This window comes from Schistocerca gregaria, chromosome 2 (assembly GCF_023897955.1).
Source record: "Schistocerca gregaria isolate iqSchGreg1 chromosome 2, iqSchGreg1.2, whole genome shotgun sequence".
Lineage (NCBI taxonomy): Eukaryota > Metazoa > Arthropoda > Insecta > Orthoptera > Acrididae > Schistocerca > Schistocerca gregaria.
Window position 1 is genome coordinate 301296823 of NC_064921.1, and position 13212 is coordinate 301310034.

The following is a 13212-nucleotide window of genomic DNA, read 5'->3' on the forward strand; positions in this document are numbered from 1 at the left end:
GTCTCATCGCAAGGTCAGTGTGGATTTCCTCATTCTCTGTTGTGTGAGCTGCGCCTGTATCGGCGTCGCTGTGCATGCCCCCTGCCGCCTGTGCCGGTGTGCTCTGGTAGATTGGTTCACACTGCAGGTGGACGGCCCCAGGACGTTCGCCTCGACTCCATTGGCGATGGTACGACGAACTGCAGCATATTATGGCAATAATGATTTGCCGAGTGGAAGAACTCTGACAACAACTTTAACCAACCCAACAGTGTTGCCAACTCTCATTCAACAGACCTTAAAAAGTGACCGTGGTTACGGCGGACGATCAAGTAAACGATTGACTAGGCCGCAAGCAGAGTGTCAGCAACCATGTCGATGTGGAAACTAACTTTATGCTAGCTTGTTGGTATTTTCCAACGTACCTGCAGTTTTAAAAATTATTGTATTTGACATATGTAGACATTAAATAAGACACACATCACTCATAATATGACAGGCATTGTATTTGTATATGCGAAATAGAAATTGCGTAGTGGTGGCCTCAAAGCAAATCAGACAAATGTTTATGTTCCAAGATTTATGGGAATCAGACCGTATTGAGCCTCTGATATCTGCAGCGATGTTCACCCAGTGTTGATACTGTTCTGATTGATAGACAATACGTGCGTTAGTTATAAAATTTAGACTAGAGTAAAATTAAAAGCGTCATCAGTCCGAAGATTGCTTTGAACACAGTGCCGTACTAGGCATGGTCAGGTGGAAGTGGTATTCCGTAGCCTTTCTTCGACCTTTGGATTGGTTTACCAGCCAGTTATTGGGGGAGATTAATGTGGATTCCGGACAATGAGGAACCTCGGCATTTTTAACATCAACAAAGAAAGAAGTGATAAGTGACAGATAAAAATCCAATGATTGACCGGGCACTTAATAATTGAGGCACCGAGCCACATGTAAAAGTTACGTAATTAATATTTTGTTGCGTGTTAGCCATAGTAGCTATTCTGGTGAATCGAGCGATTGAAATAAATGGAAAAGATAACACTAAAATCTGCGTACTATAGTAACAGTGTTTTTTCTGTATCAGCGGCATGTTTGTGATCGTTCTAAGCTTGTTGACACCAGTGCCAACCAATTTAAATTGTATATTACAGCACTGAGGATGGTCACTAAGTGCCCGAAAATCGATTTTGCGGTTAATAAAACAAAAAATACTACCAACGCTGTCTCTCCTTCTAAGTATATCCATTATCTGGTCGTGGTGCACAGGACACTCCATGGAGTCGCCAATCAAGTCTTACTATTGTTTCAGATTTGTAATTAATGTTATTGCCTGAGAGCGTCAGTGATCATATTACTTTTCAATATAAAGTTTATTTCATTTAGTGCTCAGAAAGTTTATTAGTGGCTATACCAGCTTCAGCTGTTCACTCATTTTCAATAGGCCATAAGTCGATGAAGCAATATTCAATGGACTATTGATAATGTCTAGACGTCGAAACCGGAATAGCAATTATAAAATTTCGTGATCATTGACTAAAAAAACTGCATTGGTTCTACTATTACTCCTGGCGTTGCATTTTACTGTGTTTGTTTATTTTTCTACTTAAAACTACGCGCCATATCTAATGCCCTAGTGCAAGCACCTGCATTTCGTGGAAAGAGCTTCCATTGGAGCCACTCAAACCTCTCTGGTTGACAGTGCAGTGAATTCATACTGCCACCCTTTTTATTTTTTACTCTAAATTCTGGAAGCTCCGCCATGATGTTGCCAGACTAGTTATAGCGGGAGAATATAATTGGAGGACAGCGTTGCTTAATCACAGCATCAGCGATGTAAATGGTATGAAATACATAGAGAATCTGTTGTAGTGAAAACGCTGTTGTCTTGGCTCGAGCCCCTGACAGTTCTAATGTGATGTACAACTAACTTTGCATATAAGCCGTCATGGCTATGGAACTTACCCTCCAGCCATTCCTTCCCCTCCAGCTATTCCTTCCGAGGCTGTAAGCCTACGAGCATAGTGCGGAAGTGGAGAGAAGCCAAAAGCATGATGAAGGTTTCAGTCGGTAGGAGAGGAGTTACAACTTCAAAAAGTAGGTTTCCGTGACTTCCGATCCCGCTACAGTACATAACTTTAACTTGGATTGTACGATCTGTCTATGAATGTTCGAATAACATGCGGGAAATCAACCGTGTGACGTCTTCGACAACATATTTTGACAGGTGCACACATGCCATTTCCAAGGCACAAATACAGCAAGCAGGCGCTGTGTAAGAGAATTTAAAATCTTGTTGTGCATATCCGCGTGCACACACACACACACACATACACACACACACACACACACACACACACACACACACACACACACAAACTCTGTAAACATTATAGCACCTCGTAACTAAATACGACAGACGTCAGAAGTTATCGGTAGTAGCGAATTCTAAACTCAGCAGGCTAGTTAACGTTCTCTCTGTCCCTCTGTCTTTTGACAAAGGAAAGCCACGCAGAATTTAAGAAAAATTCTCCATCTCTCTTAAAAATTCTGTGTGGAACTGTGCTGTGTCCCGTGATGAACAACATAGAGTGTTAATGCTACCCATTAGTAATTTTCACCATCTATACCTTCAGACGTCGGTCATCTTTTGTTGTATGGTGACGCAAATGTTTACGCGCGCTGTGTGTGTGTGTGTGTGTGTGTGTGTGTGTGTGTGTGTGTGTGTATGTGTGTGTCGAAAATGACTGGTTGTGACCTGTCAAAATGGCTGATGGCGGCTGTCCTAAGATACGACCAGCTGCTTTCCCGTAAGTTATTTGAAGACTACGCAACTTGCTATAAGGTGGTTTAAAAGTGATGCCGCTTTAAAAAGAGCGTTAAGCCGTTTTGAGGAAATAGTTCTGTAGTTGGTGGCTAGAGGAGTATGTTAGTTGTCGCTGGCACAGTGGGCTACCCGAAAGTGGCCGGCAGGGAGCGGCGCAGTGTTTCGTGTGGGCTCACGATGGGAACGCTGTGTGGACTATTTTGGGCGCGTAAGTGCGCTGTGGCACATTTCAAGGTTAGCGCAAGGTGAGAAGCCTGTGAGAGACGGCGGGTGGGGCTGGGGCGGCGGCCGCCACGTGGCAACGCCGCGGCCAAATGCGCGCACTTCCGGGTCGCCACAACCCTGCCGCCTGTGCGCTGCACCTGTTCCCCAGGCAGGGGGCGCAGGTAAACAGTCGTTATATCGTTGGTCGTCCCCGGTGCCATCTCCAAGTATTCTTGTTTTATCTCACACCAGCTGTGGTAACCTCACGGTTGCGTTTCGTTTTTGTTGTTTCCCGCAGTGCACGCCTAATTTCTGCAACAGAAAGTCTAAAGATAGTAGCGAAAGGGTTGAGAAAACCGATAAATCAGTTACGATTCCGTTAGTCGAACTTAGTATCCCGAGCGGTCTAGGGCGCTGCAGTCTTGGACTGTGCGGCTGGTTCCGGCGGAGGTTCGAGTCCTCCCTCCGGCATGGGAGTGTGTGTTTGTCCTTAATTTAGGTTAAGTAGTGTGTAAGCTTAGGGACTGGTGATCTTATCATTTAAGTTCCATAAGGTTTCACACACATTTGAACACCGTATGCACGACAAGGAAGGACGTTCATGTTTGCAGTGGGGAACCCAACAGCTATTACTACCGCGCGGCAAACTTTTAGTGTCGCCTCCTCTGTATCTAGTTGCCAACGACTGTTAGTCGCTTTGCTATTCTGATTGAGGTAAGCTGTTAATATTGTTATTGTACACTTCAGTCGGAAGACTTAATGTGCTGCAGCTATGCACGGTAGTCGATCCCGTGCAACTGTCTTCGTCTCTGCATAATTGCAACAAACTACACCTGTTTGAAGTCCTACACTTCCTCCATTAACAAATAATCGATTCCATGATGCCCCAGAGTATGTCGTACCAGCCGATTTCACCCCCCCCCCCATTTTTTAACTGCCCCATGCCTTAAATGTCATTCCTCACCAGTTCGATTCAGCACCTCTTAATTAATTGCACTAGCTCTTCATTAATTATCTGATTTACTGATCGAATCTTCATCCTTCGCTGCACAGCACATTTCAGATGCCTCAAGTATATAACAACGTATTTCTTATCCGTTAATAGAGAAGCAATAAGTGATATTTGAACAAAAATCAAACTTAAAATTTTTAGAGCTCTAGCAGAAAGAACAGCTTCACCGGAAACTATTCGCTGCAGTCTCCTGAGTAACGCACAGAAACCGTTAACACAATATTCAGAGTTTGATGTGTTCTTAAAAAAGGAACCATATGTAGTGCCCTGTGCAGAAAGTTGGAAAGACGCAAAATTGACACCAGTCAAATTTTTGGAGAAGCTTGTAATTGCATAAGGAGTGGTAGACCACTGGGAAATGGAAGTGGTGTATTCGTTTGGTAGGTAAGAAGCTGAAACCATTCGAGATAGAAACCGGAGCTGTATGCTGGAGTTTTTGGACAAATCCTAGTATCGAAGGTGGCCATAAACTTGTACATGGACCCTTTTGTCGACCACCAGACACATCGCTGGATGTAAGGTCATTAGAGAGTAAGTTCCCGAATCATACTGTTGTAAAAGGAAGAGACTAATCATCCGATAATCGATTGGTATAATTATTTTTGTATTGGGAAAATTGCCGCAGAACACGATGGAGTTCCTAAGCGGTTCTATGCAGAATTTTTGACTGAATTAGCACTAATTGAGACCGTAATATCATCATAAAAATACTTGAAGGGTCAATTGTGGGAATATGGAAAGGAATGACCATGTACGTTCAGTCGTTGGTAAGGCAGGTGGATGACTTTGTTTCATTGGTAGGATACTAATAAATCTGCAACGGAGATTGCCTGATGGAAGTGACGGTTAGTACACAAAGCAAATCTTCTTGAAAATGGTTATAAACGACAGTTTTACCAACGCGCCATTTCGTAAAAATATCGGCAAAGTATATGCTTCCCAAATTACAGGCTTTTGAAAGCTACCGGTGGCTCTTCTAAGCAGCAGGTAATTTATACCAAATCTTTTGAGAGAAGCCGCATGGTTAGCGGCGTCATGTCACTGCGCGCCCCTTCCCGCCGGACGTTCGAGTCCTCCCTTGGGCATGGATTTGTGTGTTGTACTTAGCAAAAGTTAATTTAAGTAGTGTGTAAGTCTAGGGACCGATGACCTCAGCATTTTGGTCCCTTAGGAATTCACACACATTTGAACCTTTTTGAGAGGATGTCATTTTGATTTTTTCTGTGTTAGTGAATAGTGTTTTTTGGAGGAAGTAAATGAATGAATACCAGTTGTGAGTGGCTGTCATGCAGTTTTTGGAGGTTTGGAAGATGTTTTAATGTGGAAGATTTTTGAAACTGCAGGGCTTATAATTGAGTGTTTCTAATAAGGAAATTGTAGAATGTGCCTCAGGCGTGCGGGAACTGTGTCAAGTATAGCTAACTGGGATTACTGAAATATACAAGAAAGACAACATTATCACTGTGTTTTTACCAGCTTGAGGGTGTAACAAAAATGCTGAACAACCTGATCTGGCAGGCACTTTAAGCTAGGGAGCAATTGCCCTCCGAAAGACAAAATAAAAAATTTGCCAGTACCAGTATCGAGAAATCAATGAATATACTACTAAGTATCGCTCCCGTCGTGACGCGATGAGAAGTTTGGACTAATTGCTGGCGCTTGGAAGCATTTAAGCAGTCATTCTTCCGTTGCTCCATAAGCGAATGGATCGGGAAGAAATTGTTAATACGTGGTAAAATGAAAAATACCCTCTGCCACGCACTTAACAGTGTTTTGCAGAGTGGATGTAGATGTGGAGTGAAAGCTAGGTCTGTCAACATTTTGATAGGCAACACTCAGATATACTTTGGGTGGATAAAAATGTGGAAACGCAGCAAGCACAACGAATTACCATGCGTAATACGGTGTAGAAGACCTGTTGGCATTCAAGACAATTCGGAATGGATAGATATAGTTATTCAGGGGAATCTGATACCATTCTTCCGGTAAAATATGGGCAAGTTTAGGCAACGTTGATGGAGGTGGATAGCGATCACACAGTCTTCTCTCCAAAGTAGACCGCAAAGGCTCAACAATATTAGTGCCTGGTGAGAGATTCATTTTCGTGCTCACAAAACCAGTCGTAGAAGATTCCATCAGTTTGAACAGGGGTCCTGTTGTCTTGTAACAACAAATCACCATTGGGAAACAGATATTGTACAGTGAGATGGACCTGATCAACCAAAATGATCACGTAATTCTTGAGGTTTTGGTCTTGGAAATTAAACTCTGCCAGGGGTTGTAAACAGTGTGACATTCAGTTCTGCAGTGACTTCTACAGCTGCCGTCTTTAGTTTTCAGCACAATCTTGCTATTTGACCTTCCGTCTCTATCACTTTCGTCCACATTGTCACTTTGGGGATGATGATTTTCCGGTTTTCTTGTATGCGGTATGAACTTAATAATATGGAACCTGAATGCACTCAGCCCCGACATAATGCTCTCTTAACTACACAGAACGCCCTTCTGACCACGACTGACACTTGCAACATGTTGAAGTGATTGCATAGTTGCCGTTAATGGAAAAGCGCAACGTGCTCTCTTGGCCAGCATATGCATTTATGTTACAGCTTGTGTTTCTCTTGCCGTTTTCATATTTTTCGCCAACCTCTGTATTTTCTTGGTAATGTTGATTCGTTATCGATGATACTTGTCATGACGATAAAAAAAAAGGCACCATTAAAGCCTGTAGCTTCTATTTCTTGGATATTTGTTTTTTATAGATAAGTGATGCTTAGTTAACAAGATTATGTATCTATATGTGGCACTGAAGAAACGATACGTATTATAAAAACCAGATCAGAGTTAATGAATCGTATTTGTGCTGCAACCTCATTGATATTAAGATTTTTTTTCTATATAGATGGAATTTTTCTACTTTAATGTATGGTACGTGACTTAATGACGTTAATTCGTACTATCCTAGACGCTAATGTATACAACCCGGAAATGAAACCCCTTACCTGCTAGAGATTGTGTTCTTATAACAAATTCATAGTTACGTAGATACCTCGCGATGTACTGTGTAGTTAGTGCCATAGGGTACTTAACCCATTGTGTACTATTCTCTTCATGCACCATACGGATACGATCCGTTAGCTTGCATAAATCGTTTGACTCTAGCTCGAGATACACGATGGAAGGAGGCAGAATGATTTTAGAATATGTAACGTTCACGTAAGTCGCTTTCATCTCGCGGTACCAGTCTTGGCCTGACGAAAGCAGCCTGTTACAATTCGTCAGAATAGGTCACACGAATGCCTTTAACGGAGTCTCCTTTGCTGATAACTGAATTTTTACATTTACTTGTTCGTATCTCTTCTTACTGCTTTGCTTTTCAATTCCCTTTTCCAAACGCACCGGGCTCGGTTCTATTGCAAAGTTGCTTACAGAACTAAGTCTTGATTTAATTTTTATTTCCAAAGTCTTGGATATGAGGTTAAGGTGAAGTTAAAAATTCTGTACTTTTTTCTTGAGTTATGTATAGAAGATAACAAGAAGTAGAGGATCATTAGTCATGGACGTTTGGTGCTCTTTGTGTCAAAGTGCGTTCAGCATTCGGCTTCGTATAGGAATATGCACTGCATGAGACATTGGAAGAACAAATTATTTTGTAAAAAGGATTTTTCAACCAGAGCTGACTCAACCGGTAGCGAACTGTTTGAAAATGAAAGACAAAGGGGCCTATTAAAACACTGAGGCACTAACTAGCAAAACCAATTTATGTACCCAATTACACGCACTTGAATACATTTTGAATACATTACATAGAAACTTCTCAAAGTACAACTGAATAGACAGGTAACTAACATATAATTGGTAGTTTTTAAATCACAAATGTAATATTAAAGTGTTCGTAGTATGAAACTGGTTGTGAGATATATCTTTCTCAGCATTTCTAACACACGGTCCAGTCACATTTATGTGACCGCCGCCCATCTTCGACGCCAGCGTGCTATAACCACTCACAGACGGTAGGTAACACTAGCAGCGGAGGGTATGTGTGCGGAGCGCGGGAAACAGTGCAGTTGTAAACTGATAGCGTGCCGCTGTGTTTAGGATATACCGCCCACGGCAAAATGGCGTTCTCCAAACCCGGCGGTGAGGCAACTGTGGCACACCACGAGCCATAGATGGCAAGGGTGAACGACGGCCGCGGACGTGTGTATTGGCGAATACACGTGCAACTCTTATGCAATTACCCGGCCAGATGAACCAAGGGAATACCAACAGTGTCTCTTCAACGATCGTTCAGCGAACGTTGCTGCCTACATGCTGATTACTGTTCATCGGCAACGAAGGCTGTAATTTGCACGCCAGTACCGCAGCTGGATGCCCATTGAGTGGCTACAGGTGGCCTTTTCAGATGAATCAAGTTTTGTTTATGCTCCACAGGAGTGAAACGCAAGAAAACTAACGCTCTGCAACAATCGTCGGTAGTGTACCGGCCGGAGGACGGAGCGTTGGGGGTCTGAGACATTTCTCGTGGCTCTCCCTGGGTGATGTCGTCAGTCCGGAGGCACAGTGGATCATCAGAATTATGCATCAATCCTTGGGGTCGACGCCGACCCCTACATGCATTTGTTTTCCCTCGGCACGGCGGCATCAGGAGCAGGACCACGCAATGTGTCATACACCTTACAGTGTACAGCTGCATCTGTACTCTGCAAAGCACCGTCAGGTGCTTGGCAGAGGGTGCGTCCTGTTATACCAGTTGTTAGGGTTCCTTCCCTTTCCATTCGCGTATGGAGCACGGGGAGAATGATTGTTCGTACGCCTCTGTGAGTGTAGTAATTATTCTGTTCTTATGTGAGCGACATGTAGGCGGTTTTAGTATATTCTTAGAGCCACCATTTAAAGCCGGTTCTTGAAACTTTGTTGATAGACGTTCTCGAGACAGTTTACATCTGTCTACACGAGTCTGCCAGTTCAGTTCCTTCAGTATCTCCGTGCCACTTTCCCACGGATCAAACCAGTGCCCATTCGTCGTGCTACCCTTCTCTGTGTGTGTCCAGTATCCCCCGGTAGTTCTATTTGGTACGGGACCCACACATTTGAGCAAATTCTAGAACCTCCTTTGTAGACTGGTTGTTCTTCCCCAGAATTCTACCAGTAAACTTGATTTACCCGTGACTGAGTCTACGAGATCATTTCTTTTCATATTTCTACAAAGTGTTACACATAGGTATTTGTACGAGTTTGCCGATTCCAACAGTGACCATGGATATTATAGTCATAGAATACTACGCTTTTTTCGTTTGTGAAGTGCACAATTTTGAGTTTCTGGGCATTTAAATAAAGTTGCCTATGTTTGCACCAGTTTGAAATCTTATCAAGATCTGACTGAATATTTATGCTTCTTTGAAACAGTTGTCTGCAAATAGACTGCGGTTATTATTAATGGAATTAGAATTATGTATTAATACCTTCAGCTGCCGACGGGTGTTATATATATCAACGGGGACAGGTGAAAATGTGTGCCGCGATCGGGACTCGAACCCGGGATCTCCTGCTTACATGGCAGACGCTCTATCCAGAGGACAGTGCGACTGCAGGGACTAGTTCGTAGTGTCCCTACCCAACATAATTATATAGTTCTGGCAATTTCGGCCATGACCTTCTTCTATGCGGATGCACACATATTACCCGAACTCTTGCGGGACTTGGCAAGAATGTCTTCCACGAGTAATGAGTATGTTCGGGAGGGACACTACGAATGTAGTGTGTGGACATATAAGGTGAGAATGTGGGTCTCGCGGGAGGCGTGTGCGAGATAGTCCCTGCAGTCGCACTGTCCTCTGTGCCCTCGATGGCTCAGATGGATAGAGCGTCTGCCATGTAAGCAGGAGATCCCGGGTTCGAGTCCCGGTTGGGGCACACATTTTAGAAGAAACAGCTTCTCTGACAAAGAGATAAATACGGCACTACATTGTAAAAGGTCTAGATCTTTTAATGAAAAAGAATAAAGTAAAAGGAAAGTTTTCCTTCCATTTGTAAAAGCTATCACGAATCGCCGCAGGAAATTATGCAGAAAACACGGTATTAATAAAGTGTTTAACATAACCAGAAAAGTGTATATTTGAACAGTGCAAAGGGCCTACGCTCGCGGCCTGCCACAGCGGGAGTATATAAGATCCCCCTGCACTCACTGCCAAATGTACATAGGAACTAAAAAAACAAGCATCAACACCCCCCTCATGGAACAACAAGTGCTGTTGTCATCTCTCTCTCTCTCTCTCTCTCTCTCTCTCTCTCTCTCTCTCTCTCTCTCTCTCTCTCTCTCTCTGTGTGTGTGTGTGTGTGTGTGTGTGTGTGTGTAGCTTATTGGCGCTCAACGGCGAGGTTATCAGCGCTCTAACGCATATTAAAAGAAACGAATGTGGATAAAACTACGCAAATGTTATCGCATAGTCAGGAGAAATTCTATAAAATGGCACTCATGCACTCACTCATTCGCGTGGCCCACACAATCACTCAGACGCCTTAATTGTCGCTTGGCCAAGAAGGTTAAATCAGCAATAGCAGATGACGCACTAGGAACGGGAAGCTACCAAATTCGTTCCTCTTAGCAAGATCTAATAATTACAGTGCTAAGATATACGGATAGACCATAGAAATACAAAAGCGCAAGAAACTATTTCAACAGAAGTGAAGGTTTGGAGTTAGACAAGTTGAGCCTTTAGTGCCGTATAAAACAAGCAGCGGCAACTCTTTTCCATTACAATCTCCGTGGCATATATAGCCGCGACATCGTGATCTTAGACAGCGGTCTGATGACGTCAGGAAGCGACCGTTGCAGGAGTACGTATAAACAGTGCGGCTTGCTTAGCTTGTTTTGTGTCTGACAGCTTTCTGAGCCGTTAGAGCCTCTAATGAAGTCTCCAGCAGTGGAAGACGAAAAGTTAGACAGAGAATTATGCCTTTGACCATGTCCATAATCAAATATCAGCAATATAGCAGTTTCACGTGTTTTTAACTTATTCTGTTAGTATACTGTGATAAAACCATCTTTCATATTTGATGAGCGCTAGGGTTCGTACGTGCAACCGTAGCATTGTCCGCCTGATACTTGTGAAATGGTTCACAAATCCGGTATTCTAGAAAAACAGTGTGCATATTAATAGACTGTCAGGGATCAACAAGAGCACTGTGAAATTTTCTGGGAGATCAAAACTGTGTGCCCGACCGAGACCCGAACTCGGGACCTTTGCTGTGAGGACGGGGCATTGAGTCTTGCTTGGGTAGCTCAGTTGGTAGAGCACTTGCCCGCGGAAGGCAGAGGTCCCGAGTTCGAGTCTCGGTCCGGCACATAGTTTTGATCTGCCAGGAAGTTTCATATCAGCGCAAACTCCGCTGCAAAGTGAAAATCTAAATCAAGAGAACTGTGGTTTACCACAAACTCACTATTCGTTATGCTGTAATATCGAAAATGAAATAATACACAGAGAGATGACCGCGTCACTCAACTGACAGACCGCTTTTGGCGTTTCTAGAATTTACTATAGACACGCCAGTGCTTGACCGGGAGATGTATATAGTCATACAGGGCTTCTTCGTTCTCATTGTGTTCGTTTGCGACGTCTGGGACGTTGTACGTACTGCAGGCATTTTATAGACACGCGGGATTAAGTTAACGTTTTTATGTTTTTCCATATGAGCTTGCAGCTTATACATTGCACTTGCCGGTATTTGCGTGTGTTCGACATCGAGATACTCTTGTTTGCGGTGATAGGTTCACGTACAGTTTACGGCAGTCTTCCAGTTTGCAGAGCATGTTTTCTTGGGTATATTATCGCTCAGTACAACATACCATATGCAGTTTCTCGTACGTCACCCGGCGACCTCGTGGAAGCTTTCGTTACAGCGCAGTGGGAATTTACCAGACAGTCACGTATATTTTTGACTAGCATGAGCGCCACGTACAGTTGCTGCCTAAGTTTGTGCAACCGGTAAGATACGTGGCGCCACGGATAATGTGGTGGTGGGAATGAAAGGTGCGACATATCGAGCTTTCGTCATGTCGTCAGTGGCACTTAAGTTGGCAACACGGCAGCAGTTAGTTTGCGGTCCTTGATCCTTCTGATGCTATGTGACGTGTTCGTCTGTGCGCTGGATAGCCCTGGCTGTGCCGCGCTGGACAGCCCTGACCACAGCGCGCCTGTGCCGGCAGCCATCTTGGCGAGCGTGGGCACGAGCAAGGAGCTCCTGCTTTCTCTCCGCGGCTGCTGATTGCACCACAGCGTTCAACTGTTGCGACTCGACTTCTTGGCTTCCGTTCTACGCCAGTGCTTGACCGGGAGCTGTACATAGTCATACAGGGCTTCGTTCTCATTGTGTTCGTTGGCGACGTCTGGGACGTTGTACGTATTGCAGGCATTTTATTTGCAGTATTTCACACACCCTGTCGGCCGCCTACAACTATTTCATTACATCCCTTTAATCTCATTGCGTCACAAAAATCAGAACTGGAATGCATTGTAACAGCAAAGTTACGTGCGTTTTGGGATAATGCTAGGTGAAACAATTTTTTCGCACCTTGCAATGTACACAGGTTCCCCAAAGATTATATGCGTTAGGTCTCGCAGTATCTTTCGGTTTTCGCCTCGTTTTATAGCTAACAACATCTATCTGAAACTACTAATAAAACGCCTATATTAATGTATGTATCCCATATACTGCATCACGTAGTCTCACTACAGACTACTCACATGGTGTTAGTTGTTATGCTTTTCTCACCATTGCCAGGTTGTAAGGGTTCCATTATATTTATGCTTGTTCATTCTGGTGCCACCAAAATTTCGCGACTTTTCATTATCGACCCTAAACACACAAGTAACAAATTTTGTATATTAACTGTAGATTACCGACAGATGCCAGTAGGTTTCGATACATTAGGAAAAGAAATGTGGCTTGTGGGTAAATATTTTCAGATTTTTTTTTTTTTTTTTCTCGAAACGGATCATAATTTTGGTTCTCAACTAACCTTCCGCGTATCCGTTGGTAACAGACATTACCAGATTGCGAGCCATCACCACATTTTGGATCGTTTCTGCGATTCAGTTGAGAAAACGTATTTAATTGACTTATGCTCTCAGCGCAGAATAAAACACAGTTGTTAAAAAAAAGTGTTTAACTCGGCTGTCACTTCTTC

The 13212-nt window shown here is 43.5% G+C and overlaps 1 protein-coding gene and 2 non-coding genes across 12 annotated transcripts in view; all 3 read left to right on the plus strand.

The window, feature by feature from the left end:
* The window catches only part of LOC126336919 (protein split ends-like), a 347320-nt gene that overhangs the window by 183347 nt on the left and 150761 nt on the right, over positions 1–13212 (plus strand). The window lies entirely within an intron of this gene.
* Positions 9864–9938, plus strand: Trnat-ugu (transfer RNA threonine (anticodon UGU)). Its single transcript has one exon. It is a non-coding gene; the product is annotated as a tRNA-Thr (tRNA).
* Positions 11296–11370, plus strand: Trnap-cgg (transfer RNA proline (anticodon CGG)). The gene has a single exon. It is a non-coding gene; the product is annotated as a tRNA-Pro (tRNA).